The sequence below is a fragment of the Oreochromis niloticus genome, linkage group LG13 (assembly GCF_001858045.2).
Source record: "Oreochromis niloticus isolate F11D_XX linkage group LG13, O_niloticus_UMD_NMBU, whole genome shotgun sequence".
Lineage (NCBI taxonomy): Eukaryota > Metazoa > Chordata > Actinopteri > Cichliformes > Cichlidae > Oreochromis > Oreochromis niloticus.
In genome coordinates this window covers 196,338-210,780 of record NC_031978.2, presented here as the reverse complement: position 1 = coordinate 210,780, position 14,443 = coordinate 196,338, and the positions used below count along the sequence as shown (strand labels likewise).

Below are 14,443 nucleotides of genomic sequence, written 5' to 3'. Positions count from 1 at the left end.
TCACACACCGGTGGATAGCTGCCCTCTGTTGTAGCTCCACCACCAAACAACTCAGTTATTTTTTCCACATCGACATCAGCTGATACTAGAAATTAGAAGCAAATGAATTCTAACAACAGCTGATCAAGCTTAAACGTGCAGCTGTTGTTTAGGCGATAAACAAACAAGAGCGAAAAGCCGATCATTGATCAGTTTCATGATTGAAGTTGCAACAGGCAGAGAATGACAGGGGAGGCTTCGTAACGACAGAATAAATCGTAATATTTTCTGTGAATGTGGCACGATTCCGTTTGTACGGCAACTCTACGAACTAACCATTATGAATAAAATAAAGTCCAACGTCAGTAACTTAGCGCGCACACAGCTGTATATAAACTCCCGTCGTGCTAGCTAGCGAGAGAGAGAGAGTCCCCTCGCTATCCATTTGCAGCCAAGTGCGGCAGCTAGCTAGGTAGCCGGCTAGCTGTCAGGCAGGACCAACGTCGTCAGAGCACTGTCGCTAAATATGGGATGTCTTGATAAAACAAGCAGATATTTGAAGTTTACACACCTACATTCTCGCCTGAAAATATCTTAAAAGCTTATTTTGTGACCTAGAAACACGAATAAAAGACATATAAAACGAAGTGGTGGCCGCCATTGTTCACTCTGTAGAGGCGTGCTATGAATTGTGGGATATTGAGTTTTCCACCAAGCATTACCGTAACTTTTGAATGATTTGCGCAACCTTAAAAATTCCAATGGCTCCTGAAAGCAGCGACGCTGTGCGCACCGTTGAAATTGTCATCATTACGGTAATCCAAATAAGGGTAGACAGGCTGTACCACTCCCGGCATACCACTAGAGAGAGCCAACACACCACAAATGAAGTCTGTTTATTTGGCGCCAAAAGATGAATTGGCCCAAATTTGCACTAAAATCTAAATATTTCAAAAACTATAAAAGTTATAAACACCAAAAGTCAGACCATACTAGTCCAGCTTCAGCCGCACAAAATGATGTAACATATGTAACCCTATTGTCAAAGCTGTTTGGCAGAGGAGCGCGGGAAAATTTTCACTAAAATATTAATATTTAAAAAACTATAAAATTCATAAACACCAAAAGTCATAGCACACCATTCCAGATCCAGCCGCACAAAATGAGGTAACATATATGAAGCTTGTCTCAAAACTGCGGGTCGAGATACACTGCAAAATTTCAGGCGGAAAAAGGAAAATAATAATAATAACTAGAAAGCGAAAATTTCAGAAGAAATTTTATGTGTGCCTATGCCGCTGCTAATCACTGTAGTTTGCCATTCATACGGCTACAGAGAGCAAAACTCAGAAGAGCAGCCATTCTCCACCATGAACTATGGTAAAAACAAACACCGCTCACGCTTCACAGATGACAGCTTACAGTTTTGTGTAAAGATGAAGTTACTTTGTACAGCGCCGATTTGCAGACGCTGTGCACACAGGTTCATGAGCAGAAGTCCCATTGTACCACGGCAGACCCGACAATGTTTGCATGAACACACTTTGAAGCATTACATTATAGACCACTTTTCACACATGCATTCACTTTTTGTTTTTTGTTATTTTTACACAGTGTTCTGAATTATGAACAATGGTCTACAGCCAATCCTGTGTATTATTATACAAACTTTGGTTGTGAGATTCAGATAACTATTTAATAAAAGCTAAATATTTTATATGAGAGTAAGAAAGAAAAGTATATCTTTGTGTCCACCTTTCTCTGTTAATGCCCTAGCTCCCCCCCAAAAGCTTTGCTAGATCCGCCCCTGCACAGTTACCAGCTGTCAGCTACACAAAAAAGGAGCTTGGTCTTTGTCTCTCAGAAACAACTCATAACTTCCCTTCAACTCATTCATGTCACCTAAAGTGTAAACCTGTTTCTCCATCACCAGTTCAGCTCTGATGATTCAGTAAGGACATCTCCTGATTTCATCTTCATGCTCCAGCAAACATCAGCTGATACTAGAAATTAAAATCAAAAGAATTCTAACAACAGCTGATCAAGCTTAAACGTGCTGCTGTTGTTTAGCGCGATAAATAAGAGCGAACAGCCGATCATTGATCAGTTTCATGATTGACGTTTCAACACGCGAGAGAATGACAGGGGAGGCTTCGTAACGACAGAATAAATCATAATGTTTTCTCTGAATGTGGGACGATTCCGTTTGTACGGCATGGCAACTCTATGAACTAACCCTAATGAATAAAATAAAGTCCAACGTCAGTAACTTAGTGCGCACACAGCTGTATATAAACACCCGTGGCATTACGATTGTAAAAGGTCAACGAAAATAAATTACACCTAAACTCGGTTTATATCTGACCCAAATAGAGAGCGACCGGGTGCTGACACGAGTTTCACCCGCCTCAATATAAGCCAAGCCTGGGTGCTTTTTCACGAAGGGTTGCTAGCGGCGCGAGCTAACTATGCTAGCGGCGCTAGCTAGCTAGCCGGCTATCAGCAACACATAAGAGAACTGCTGATAGCGGCGCTAGCTAGCTAGCCGGCTATCAGCAACACATAAGAGAACTGCTGCTAAATAAACTACACCTAAACTCGGTTTATATCTGACCCAAATAGAGAGCGACCGGGTGCTGACACGAGTTTCACCCGCTTCAATATAAGCCAAGACTGGGTGCTTTTTCACGAAGGGTTGCTAGCGGCGCGAGCTAACTATGCTAGCGGCGCTAGCTAGCTAGCCGGCTATCAGCAACACATAAGAGAACTGCTGCTAAATAAACTACACCTAAACTCTGTTTATATCTGACCCAAATAGAGTGCAGTTCATAACTTCTTACCTGAAATTCAGTTCACCTCACGCTCCTGCCTTCGCTTTCCCTGATCCATGATTGACCACCGCGTTAGCAATCGCCTGCCCGGCCTCATATGTCTCGTTGGCGGCATGTCCTTTCTGTCACACACCGGTGGGTAGCTGCCCTCTGTTGTAGCTCCACCACCAAACAACTCAGTTATTTTTTCCACATCCAGCTGTAACTCCGATTCTATGCGAGCATTTGCGAGAGACCGGGGAGGTGAAAGGAGAGAGAGAGAGTCCCTCGCTATCCATTTGCAGCCAAGTGCGGCAGCTAGCTAGGTAGCCGGCTAGCTGTCAGGCAGGACCGACGTAGTCAGAGCACTGTCGCTAAATATGGGATGTCTTGATAAAACAAGCAGATATTTGAAGTTTACACACCTACATTCTCGCCTGAAAATATCTTAAAAGCTTATTTTGTGACCTAGAAACACGAATAAAAGACATATAAAACGAAGTGGTGGCCGCCATTGTTCACTCTGTAGAGGCGTGCTATGAATTGTGGGATATTGAGTTTTCCACCAAGCATTACCGTAACTTTTGAATGATTTGCGCAACCTTAAAAATTCCAATGGCTCCTGAAAGCAGCGACGCTGTGCGCACCGTTGAAATTGTCATCATTACGGTAATCCAAATAAGGGTACACAGGCTGTACCACTCCCGGCATACCACTAGAGAGAGCCAAGACACCACAAATGAAGTCTGTTTATTTGGCGCCAAAAGATGAATTGGCCTAAATTTGCACTAAAATATTAATATTTAAAAAACTATAAAAGTTATAAACACCAAAAGTCATAACATAATAGTCCAGCTCCAGCCGCACAAAATGATCTAACATATGTAACCCTAATGTCAAAACTGTTCGGCAGAGGAGCGCGGGAAAATTTTCACTAAAATATTAATATTTAAAAAACTATAAAATTCACAAAGACCAAAAGTCATAGCACACCATTCCAGATCCGGCCGCACAAAATGAGGTAACATATATGAAGCTTGTCTCAAAACTGCGGGGCGAGATTCGCTGCAAAATTTCAGGCGGAAACTGGAGAATAATAATAATAATAATAATTTCAGGCGGAAACTGGAGAATAATAATAATAATAATAATAAATCCGACGAATAGTAATATGTGTGCCTCTTTCCATAGGCACACATAATAAGAATAATAAATCCGAGGAATAGTAATATGTGTGCCTCTTGGCATAGGCACACATAATAATAATAAATCCGAGGAATAGTAATATGTGTGCCTCTTGTCATAGGCACACATAATAATAATAATAATAATAAATCCGACGAATAGTAATATGTGTGCCTCTTGTCATAGGCACACATAATAATAAATCCGACGAATAGTAATATGTGTGCCTCTTGTCATAGGCACACATAATAATAATAATAATAAATCCGACGAATAGTAATATGTGTGCCTCTTGTCATAGGCACACATAATAAATCCGAGGAATAGTAATATGTGTGCCTCTTGTCATAGGCACACATAATAATAAGAATAATAAATCCGAGGAATAGTAATATGTGTGCCTCTTGGCATAGGCACACATAATAATAATAAGAATAATAAATCCGACGAATAGTAATATGTGTGCCTCTTGTCATAGGCACACATAATAATAATAATAATAAATCCGACGAATAGTAATATGTGTGCCTCTTGTCATAGGCACACATAATAATAAATCCGACGAATAGTAATATGTGTGCCTCTTGGCATAGGCACACATAATAAATCCGACGAATAGTAATATGTGTGCCTCTTGTCATAGGCACACATAATAAATCCGAGGAATAGTAATATGTGTGCCTCTTGGCATAGGCACACATAATAATGACATACTATTAATAGGAAGAGGCACCTCAGTCAGTTATGATGCGAGGTGGAAGATTGTTAAAAGTAGTCTGATTCAAGCTTAAGGTTTGCTCAAACTCAGTACAATGATATAGGAGATGAAGAAAATAAGGAAATAACTACACTAATCAGGTGCATAGAGACACTTGACCTGCTTGTAAACCTGTCATCTTAGATGAGACTTTGTTGAGATGAAGAGCAAACCTATACTAACAACTAATGAGCCAAACCCTGTATACAACAGCTAAAGCTACAAGATTGAGAAGCTGAATTAAATATGTGGACACTACCAAGCTAATGAGGAGCGGTGACGCGCATGGAGATCCTGGTTTTGCTCACTACAATTGTATAAATAGAGTTTGAATTCATTACTGTGGATGTACAGTGAGTGACCTCTATATATCTAGAAAAGCATGTGTGAAATACTCGTATGGAAGCATATTTTGAGTGATTTTAACTGTGTGAATGCTGTGAGTAGAGTGTGTGAACAAGTGGAAGTTTGAGAGAAAAGGCAGTGTGTGTGATGATTCCTGATGTCTGAAAGAGCTCAATTTAAAAGTGTGTGTGAAATAAAGGTGTATCGTTTTTAGATCAAGGGATTTAGATTGTTTTTAGTAGAATTAAAGGGAGTTTTTAGACTATAAATACAATGAAAGACAGAGTCTGCAGAAACAGGAAATGTGTGCCTGTCGGTGACAGGAAACCGTGTGTGTGTGAGGAGATAGGTTGAATTTAGAACTCAGTGATAAGATGCATGAATTAAACCGTATTGCAATGAACACTTGCAATGAAGAAAGCAGCTTACACTCAATTAATATGAACGCAAAGCCTTGATGCCATAGGCAATTTGTTTTGTTTTTGTTTGTTTGCTTAGTAAGTTTGGAAAACAAATTTGTGATCATACTTGTGGATCACAGTGACACATAATGATTTGGGCATATGATTTGCTGATGCCTAGTTTTAGAGCTGTGAGCTATGAACTGTAAGCAATACAAGGTTTTTCCTACCTCAGAAGTTCGACACATGCCAGACAACTTTCCTATGTAGGCATTTTGCTCACACTGTCACACATCAGAATTGCTGTATGCTGTATCACGCGCTGACCTTCACAGCACCCCACAGGCTGGTGTCGTTGATATCTTGGTAGATGTCAACAAAGTAGCCTTGGGCGGAACTGTGTAGGTTATGCGGTAACCACAGTAGACACAATTTTAGAAGCAAAAGCACTAACTTCCTCACACTCTGCACAGGGTGCAGAACTCACAGCTGTCATACGTGCCTAACCCAACTGCAACATGGAAATCTTTTGAAGGCACTGTTGGAAGTGTTCATATTGCCAAAACAGTTCAGAGGTCACTGAAGGCAATAACTTCGCAGATCAAAGCCGCAAAAGCAGCAGCACAACAAACTATAGACACATTAATGTCTGACTCCTCAATGCAAATACCACTTGATGTGCTTATAAACGAACAGAAAGCCGCACCAACTAGAGAACAAAAGAGGTGGTTAAACTGTGGAGCACAGCCAGAAAATGATTTGATGACTTGTAATAGCAAACCAATACTACCAAAGTCCCTACACATATCAGCAGCATTATTGTCAACAGGAGGGGGGGTAAGAGTGGTAGATAATATTTCGGAAATTTGTCGGAACATGCATGATTTGCCAAAAACATAATGCACATAATGCACACCACCTCATCCTTTTCATACAATCCACATGGATTTTATTGAGCTAAATGAATGCCAAGGCTCAGAATACGCTCTAGTGATCATAGACGTGATCTCAAAATGGCCAGAAATCTATCCAGTAAAAAAAGCAGATGCCAGTAGCAAAATGTTTGTGCAACCATTTTATTTCAATATATGGCATCCCCACTCTGATAAGATCAGACAATGGGACACATTTTGTTAATGAAGTAATCAGTAAGGTCTCTGAAGCACTAGGAGATACAACAGAGACTGAGAAAATGCATGGAAGAAACAGGGAGACCATGGCCTGAGTGTATAGGCCTAGTAAAAATGTGGATGAGACTAACACAGGGTTCTCAGAAACTCACACCTTTTGAAATCATTCATGGCAGACCATTTCCACTACCAATCACAAGTGAACCTTTAGATAAATCAATCAGAGAGACCACACTAGCAGAATGGATGTCGAAGCTACTAGAAAACAAAGATATTGTTTTGAACAATAAACTGCCTTCTGAATCTTCTCCAGTATCTTGCAGGTTGAAGCCAGGTGATTGGGTCCTGATTCGAGTTCTCCAGAGAAAGAATTGGAGCTCGCCCCGCTGGGAAGGCCCATACCAAGTGCTTATCACCACACCAACCGCCTGTAAGATAGCAGAGAGACCATCTTGGATTCACCAAAGCCACTGCAAGAAAGTGAGTGACAGCCTAGACTCATAGACTCCAGCACCCCTACCTTCTGGTGATCTACCTGGTGAAGAGAGGGCTGATTGGGTATATCCCGCCCTCTACTTCTCGCCAGTAGTCTACTCACCCGAGGATCTAGGTGTGTTTGGCTGTCATGAAGAGACTCGCCGTCCTAGCAGCTGTCCTCCTGCTCCTAGCAGGACTCCTCGCACTTTTCGAGGACAATAAAGAACAGAACACAAGCCAAACGTGCCGCCAGCTTTTCGGGCGTTGGCTATCAACATAAGAAAATCATCATTGATGAGACAAGCTCTATCATCTATTCGCTTAACCTTTTTAGTATCTTCCAGGGACCACCCCGATACGAGGTAATCACCGTCGAAAACGCTGGACTTGACAACGGAACGTGTGACCAGCTCTTCTGGATCAACTTCAACGTGACGAATCGGAACACGTCCATTCACTTCCCAGTGTTCTTGGACCAAACCCCAGGGAAGAACCACTCCATGTGTTACCGACAAGACAACGGTAACAGACCCCTAGGCAACACCACCAACTGTAACCAAACCGCAGCCAACGGAGAGGGCGCACCTGTAAACACGTCCGCGCCCAGCAACGGCACCTACTGGGTGCAGGGAATGGCCTGGCTGTGTGGACAACGTGCCTACTTCATACTGCCACCCGGATGGACGGGCACCTGTGCCCCAATCTTCATTTCAGACCACACCTTCAGGATGTCAGCTGTAAATAGCTCTCAGACTACAAGACGACGACGAGACGTCTCCACACTGCAACCACATGACCCCATCTATGGCAGTGATGTGCCAGAGGAATTTAAGCTTTGGACCACCGGACAAAAGGTCCTCCACTCACTGTTTCCATGGGTGGGCACCGGAAAGAACATGTTAAGAATTGAAACTTTGGACTACCGCTTTGGACTGTTCCTGAATGCCTCGTGCAAAATCAACAATCAACAAAATGAAGAGATTGATGCCCTGCGCATAACTGTGATGCAACACCGAGTCGCACTGGACATGATTCTGGCTGAGAAAGGAGGACTCTGTATACTCTTTAACAACACATGCTGTACGTACATTCCCGATAATGTTCACTCTTCCAACATGACCGACGCCTTACGCACGCTGAAACAACTCAGGGACGCTCAGCAACAGGACTATGTCACGAACACTGAAGATTGGCTTACCTGGCTGTTGAGTGGTTCCTGGAAATCTCTTTTAATAAAAGGACTGGTTTTTGTAGGAGTTCTTCTACTCCTACTCTGTTGTTTTACTTCTTGTATTTTGCCATGTGTACAATCAATGATTAATAAAGTTGTTGCAGTTCATGTGCAGGCATACCTGACACTGCCCATGGACGAAGATGATGATGATCCCCCTGACACTGAAATGCTGTGATAAACCAATGTATGACGTGCTGATTAAAAATGCGCTGCAAGAAATCATGCACAGATAATAAACCAATGGTGTTTTAACTAGTGTGAAAGTTAAACAACAGGAGGGAAATGTGAAAAGATTTTGTTTATTCTTCAAATATGCTTTGCTTGTGATTGTGTAAACTCTGAATGACGATTCACCCTGATAAACATGAAGCTTTGCCTATGCTTATCAAATGCCTGTGAAGACAAGCTCCTGTGTAAAGAGGAACGGAAAATGCCACTTAAGCAGACGTTTAGTATAGTACGGACAGAATGTTTAGTAAGATATGCATTTGTCAGTTAAGCAATCTATATTCTGAGAACAGGCGGAGACTGCCTCCGTCTGTTGTGTAACCTACATGCCTATATAACCTGCAATAAAGAAGTGTACTGTGTGACTCTCTCTCGAGACGTTCACCCATGTACATGTGATTGATTATATTGTCTCACTGTGTCTCTGTTTTACTTTGGCAGCCTTCTATTTGGGAATTTCCCCCGACATTTGGTATCATCCTTTTCAGCACAACCTCACGTGTCTGAATTTACAGTTATGTTTTCATTTTGACACACTGTATTAACACAATTGATCTAAAATCAGACAAAAACCATAAAATCACAGTAGAAAAAGTTATATTTTTACTGTAACAACCACAAACATGTTTAATGAATCATATTTCATAACTTCAAATGCAAATATTAATTGTCAATTTTAAAATCATATGCACAAGTTTTACAAACAACAAAGTTATTTGCAGCTATTTACCTTTTACCCTTTTTATAATAACCATTTCAAACTATTTACAGAACAATCAGCTGTTCTTCAATAAGATGCCACAAATTATTTGTGCCGCTCCAAAAAAATCATTTCTGTCCACTATAAAGGAGAACATCACAGCCTGATACCTGCAGGTCTGACAGCAGCAGGTGTATCACTGCTGTTTCTACCTGGAGACAGCAGTCGCCTCATTGTTCTGACACACAACACAAAACTGTCCACAACACTACACACTAACTACACAAGACAACACATTAACTACACACAACAAACACGCTAAACGTCACAAATCTCACATCTCAAAACTCGCTCTCTCTCTCTCTCGCTGTCACTCCTAAATCTTCCCCCTCTTCCTAAACAACCAAATGTCATGTTGCCATATCATTTCTGATTGGTCGACATGGTGCATTTTTCCACCAACATGAATGGGATGTTTTTTGTTTTTTGTTTTTTGCTCATAAGCAGAGAGTGCTCGCTGCGCTGTCCTTAGACAGTAAACGTGACGAAACTACTGAGGAAAAAACGCTGCGTATATCTTGTTTATCATGACTCTGGTTTTACGTGGCCTATCAACACAATTTAAAAACTGGCACCTTGTTGCTTTGTCTTTAAGTGGTCATGTGATTGACTTACCACGACTACTTTATTCTTCCTCAGTCAAACAGCAGCACTCGATTGTTTTGCCCCCTGAGCTCCAGGTGTTGTGCTAGACAGTGATCGTGATTACCGTCCGCGGGAGCGCGCAGCTGCTTAAAGCTGCAGCGTCCAGATTACTTACAGCTACTTCCTGCAGCTGATATAAGATGCGGTAAGCTGAACACAGCTTCAACCGTCTGTTTGTTGAAAAATAGTAACGGACCGCGTTACCTTCTTAGTAACGGTAACGGCGTTATAACGATAGGAATAGTAATTAGTTAGATTACTCGTTACTGAAAAAAAGTAACGCCGTTACTTGTAACGCTGTTACATCACTGATCAACAGTCATGAAAATTTGCATATTAATGGGGAAGACAGAGCTGAGTGTAAAAGCGAAGCTCTCAATTTACCGGTTGATCTACGTCTCTACCCTCACCTGTTGCCATGAGCTGTGGGTAGTAGTGGTGCAACGGATCACGGTTGATCCGAAATCCGAACCGATCCCACTCCACGGTTCGGCACGCACGTGATCCGAAGATTCGAAGAAAAAAAAAAGTATGTGTATGGTGCGCGTGGTCAGTCTGTCAAGCGGTAGTTATGGTCAGCGCTAGCGGTCCAAGTAGCGGAGCAGAGGAGTTTGCGGCACTTAAGCAGCCCTTTGCTGCCCAGTCCGACCGGGCTAAAGCTATTACAAAAGCTACTGGGGTGTTTCGCTGCAGACGGGAGGCCGTATTCCGTTGTGCAAAACAAGGAGTTTAAACTATGATGAACGTGCTTGAGCCACGCTATGATATCGCGTTGCGCGTCCACTTCAGTGTGACAAGATCGTTCCAAGCATGTATGAGCAGGAGAAGTTTAAAGTTATGGCTGAACTGTCCCACGCATCTTCTGTTGCTCTAACTACAAATGGGTGGAGCTCCAGGGCTACGGAAAGCTACGTGACCGTGACCGCTCGTTATATCACAGCGGAGTGGTAGATACAAAGCCCTGCACTGCCCTATAGATTACATTAGATTAGATGGAACTTTATTTATCCCTCGGGTGGGTTCCTCTGGGAAATTCAGTTTCCAATATCACAGCACTGACAGAAGTTGCAGAATGTGAGCAGAAATATACCATATATAAATACATAGAATACAAAAGGGATACATAGAATAAATAGGAATAAGAACACAAGGGAACGGCACATTTCAAGTATTGTGAGTCTATTGCACCGTTGGATATTAACAAAAAGTATTGCACAGTGAAAAGGCACTACAGCTTAGTTGTCCCCCCTCCTCTGTCCCCGTTTCCCCTCCCTCTCCCCTCCAGAGAGGAGTTAAACAGTCTGATGGCGTGTGGGACAAAGGAGTTTTTAAGTCTGCTGGTCCTTGACTTTGGGAGAAGCAACCTGTCACTGAACAGACTCCTCTGGTTGTTTATGGCCGTGTGCAGAGGATGCAGAGGCTGCCCAGCATGGTCCATAATGTCCATATTGCACCTTAATTTGTTTTTATATAAGTGAGTGGAATGAGTCTTCAGTTGAATGTTTTTTAATAGACAAAAAATACTTAAATAAGTAAATGGCGAGTTGAATTTTTTTCTTTTTTTTTCTTTTTTTGCTGATCCGAAAATTGATCCGATCAGTGACTCAAAACCGTGATCCGATCCAAACCATGAAATTTTTGATCCGTTGCACCACTATTGGGTAGTGACCGAAAGAACGAGATTGCGAATACAAGCGGTGGAAATGAGCTTCCTCCGAAGGGTGGCTGGCCTCTCCCTTAGAGATAGGGTGAGAAGTTCGGCCATCCAGGAGGGGCTCAGAGTAGAGCCGCTGCTCCTCCACATCGAAAGGAACCAGTTGAGGTGGTTTGGGCATCTGACAAGGATGCCTCCTGGGCGCCTCCTGGGTGAGGTGTTCCGGGCATGTCCCACCGGGAGGAGGTCCCGGGGCAGACCCAGGACACACTGGAGAGATTATATCTCTCGCCTGGCCTGGGAACGCCTTGGTGTTCCCCCGGATAAGCTGGAGGAGGTGGCTGGGGAGAGGGAGGCCTGGGTTTCTCTGCTTAGGCTGTTGCCCCCGCGACCCGGCCCCGGATAAAGCGGAAGAAGATGGATGGATGGATGGATGGATGATTAAGAAACTGGCTCACAGCCCACTGTTATTCAGTGGACTAGTTTCAGTTATTGTGCAAAGGTACAGTTTATAAGGTTGAGGAAACCTGCAGTCAGCTGAGACTGAAGAAGTCACCTGGATGATGATGAAACGTTTCTCCCACTGAAAACGTCCAGATGAACAGAATCAACCTTTTGGGATTTCCTTACCTGGATGACTGAGGATGCATCAAGACACTTTTTCACATCACTGTACATGTTTCATTTCATAATTACAGTAGGAAGACTAACAAATACAAACACTCATGTAAAAGTTTAAGTCTTTCATGTATTCATGTTGACTGATGTTTCTACTTACATGTGATGATGACATGAATTGGTGGTGACTCAGATGACTGGAATTCCTTCATTGACACATTTATCTCATACACACAGCTGTAGCTGCCCCGGTGTTCATACTCAGCTGCAGGGAAACTAAACCTGGCTGAGTTTCTGACAGCAGGCTTTGTGTACTTTTGGTTGGATCCAGAGAAGATGAGCATGAAACGGCCTGGAGTATAGCTGGATGTAATGGAGCAGGTAAACTCAAAGCTGGAGCCTCCTGTGATCTCTGCACTTTTGGGTCCCTGCACCGATCCTCCATCATATCTCAGGGAGATGCTGGGCCGCTGCAGTGACTCTACAATAAAACAAAATGAAGACCGGAAACAGTCTGCACCAGTTTGTCAGTGTGGACGTTAAACATTTCACTTTTATTCACTGCTTCTTCTGACTCTGACTTTCTCACTGCATTAAAGAATTTTAAACCATCGCCTTCACCAACATCATCAAAAACTAACCCCTCCCTCTCAGCACAGCTTATGATCAGCTGATATGTTCCAGGTTTTACATGCATTATATACATTTCAGTTACTCATCCATCTTCTGACACTGATCCACATCACAGAGACTCAGCAGGAGGGTCTCCTCTCAGGTAGTTTCCTGAAACAGCTCACAGGAAGCTTCATAGTTTGATGCCTAAATATTAAAATGTCTCAGTTTAAATGTTTCATTTATTTTCTGTTCCAATGTTAATAAAAGATGGATTTTTGAGATTTACAAATGACTCAGTTCTGTTTTTACTATTATTTTAGACAGCATCCCAACTTAGGGCTCCAGGAGTGAGTGTGAGCGTGCGAGCACATGCACGGCCATAACTGTATAATGTGAGTCTGTGTGAAGAGACAAACCAGCATATTTATGGTGTTTGTAGTAACCGGTGTTGTAGTGCAGCTCATTATAGACAACCAGAGCATCATCCCAGTCCCAGCCATCATCACAGACTGTTCTCCATCAGTTACTGTAGTAGATCTCAACATTAACAGTAAGGTGAAGCGCGACACTCCAACACTGATTCCAGACGCTTCATAACAGCAACATTTCATGCTACGCTGAGCTGCTCAGTTCCACTGCTGCTCAGCATGCAGTGACTAAACTACAGTGAGTGGATGATGAAACTGATAAAAAGTGCAGACACAAACATGCATTCACAGGATCTGACACACCATCACAACCAAACATCTCTCACCTGAACAGAGGACACCAGCGTCCTTACTGTGTCCACAGGAGGGCTGAGATCTGTTGAGGTCACACTCACTGAGAGAACGTTCATGTCCTGAACAGTCCACACGACGCAGCCAGATCGGCCCAGTTCCTTCACCAAAGTGAGCATCTGTAGTGGCACTCAGTGCTGTTCCACAGTTTAACTGTCTGCAGACCACCGCAGCATCTTTTAAGTCCCAGGCATCATCACAGACTGTTCCCCAGGAGCCACGGTGATAGATTTCAACTCTTCCAGAGCAGCGAGTCGACCCAGACCCAGCTAATCTGATCTGACCATCTAACAGAAGAAAGAAGAGCGTGCACAGTATTTATGGCATGTTATTTACACCAAACTTTATCATTTAGACTCATTTTGTCAAACATGACCGACCTGCAGCAGCTGACACATAAGAGACTGTAGAAAAGAAAAATAAGGCTGATTATTCTCTGGACTGTAAAGTGAAACATGCCGAGATAAGAAAACTACTCAGTGATGTCAAATGCATCTCACCTGTGGCCAACAAGAAGAAGTTTGTCTGCTGTGTCCACATGGCTGAGACACACAAGATGAAATGAGCCGTCAGTGGCAGAAAGCTGCAGATAAGACTGAACGCTGTGGCTTTAACACACTTCCTGCTGTCTTATATGTTACCAATGAATAACATACACCATGGTGTTCATGAATCTATCATATTTAATGCCATATATGGAATAAAAAGAAGCCTGACTGGTAGGGCTGGGAGATACATCCTCACAAATATATCATGAGATGTCAAAGAAGTGATCAACATACTAAACTAACTTCACCTTTAATCTCTTCAGAAGCTTCACAGCATC

General features: G+C 42.7%; 1 long non-coding RNA gene across 1 annotated transcript; it reads right to left on the bottom strand.

Moving 5' to 3' along the window:
* Positions 1–12,351: 12,351 nt before the first annotated feature.
* Positions 12,352–14,232, bottom strand: LOC102079711 (deleted in malignant brain tumors 1 protein). Its single transcript, XR_267206.3, has 4 exons — positions 14,118–14,232; positions 13,998–14,021; positions 13,593–13,904; positions 12,352–12,704 (listed from the first exon to the last, which is right to left on the bottom strand). It is a non-coding gene; the product is annotated as a deleted in malignant brain tumors 1 protein (long non-coding RNA).
* Between the last annotated feature and the right edge of the window lie 211 nt (positions 14,233–14,443).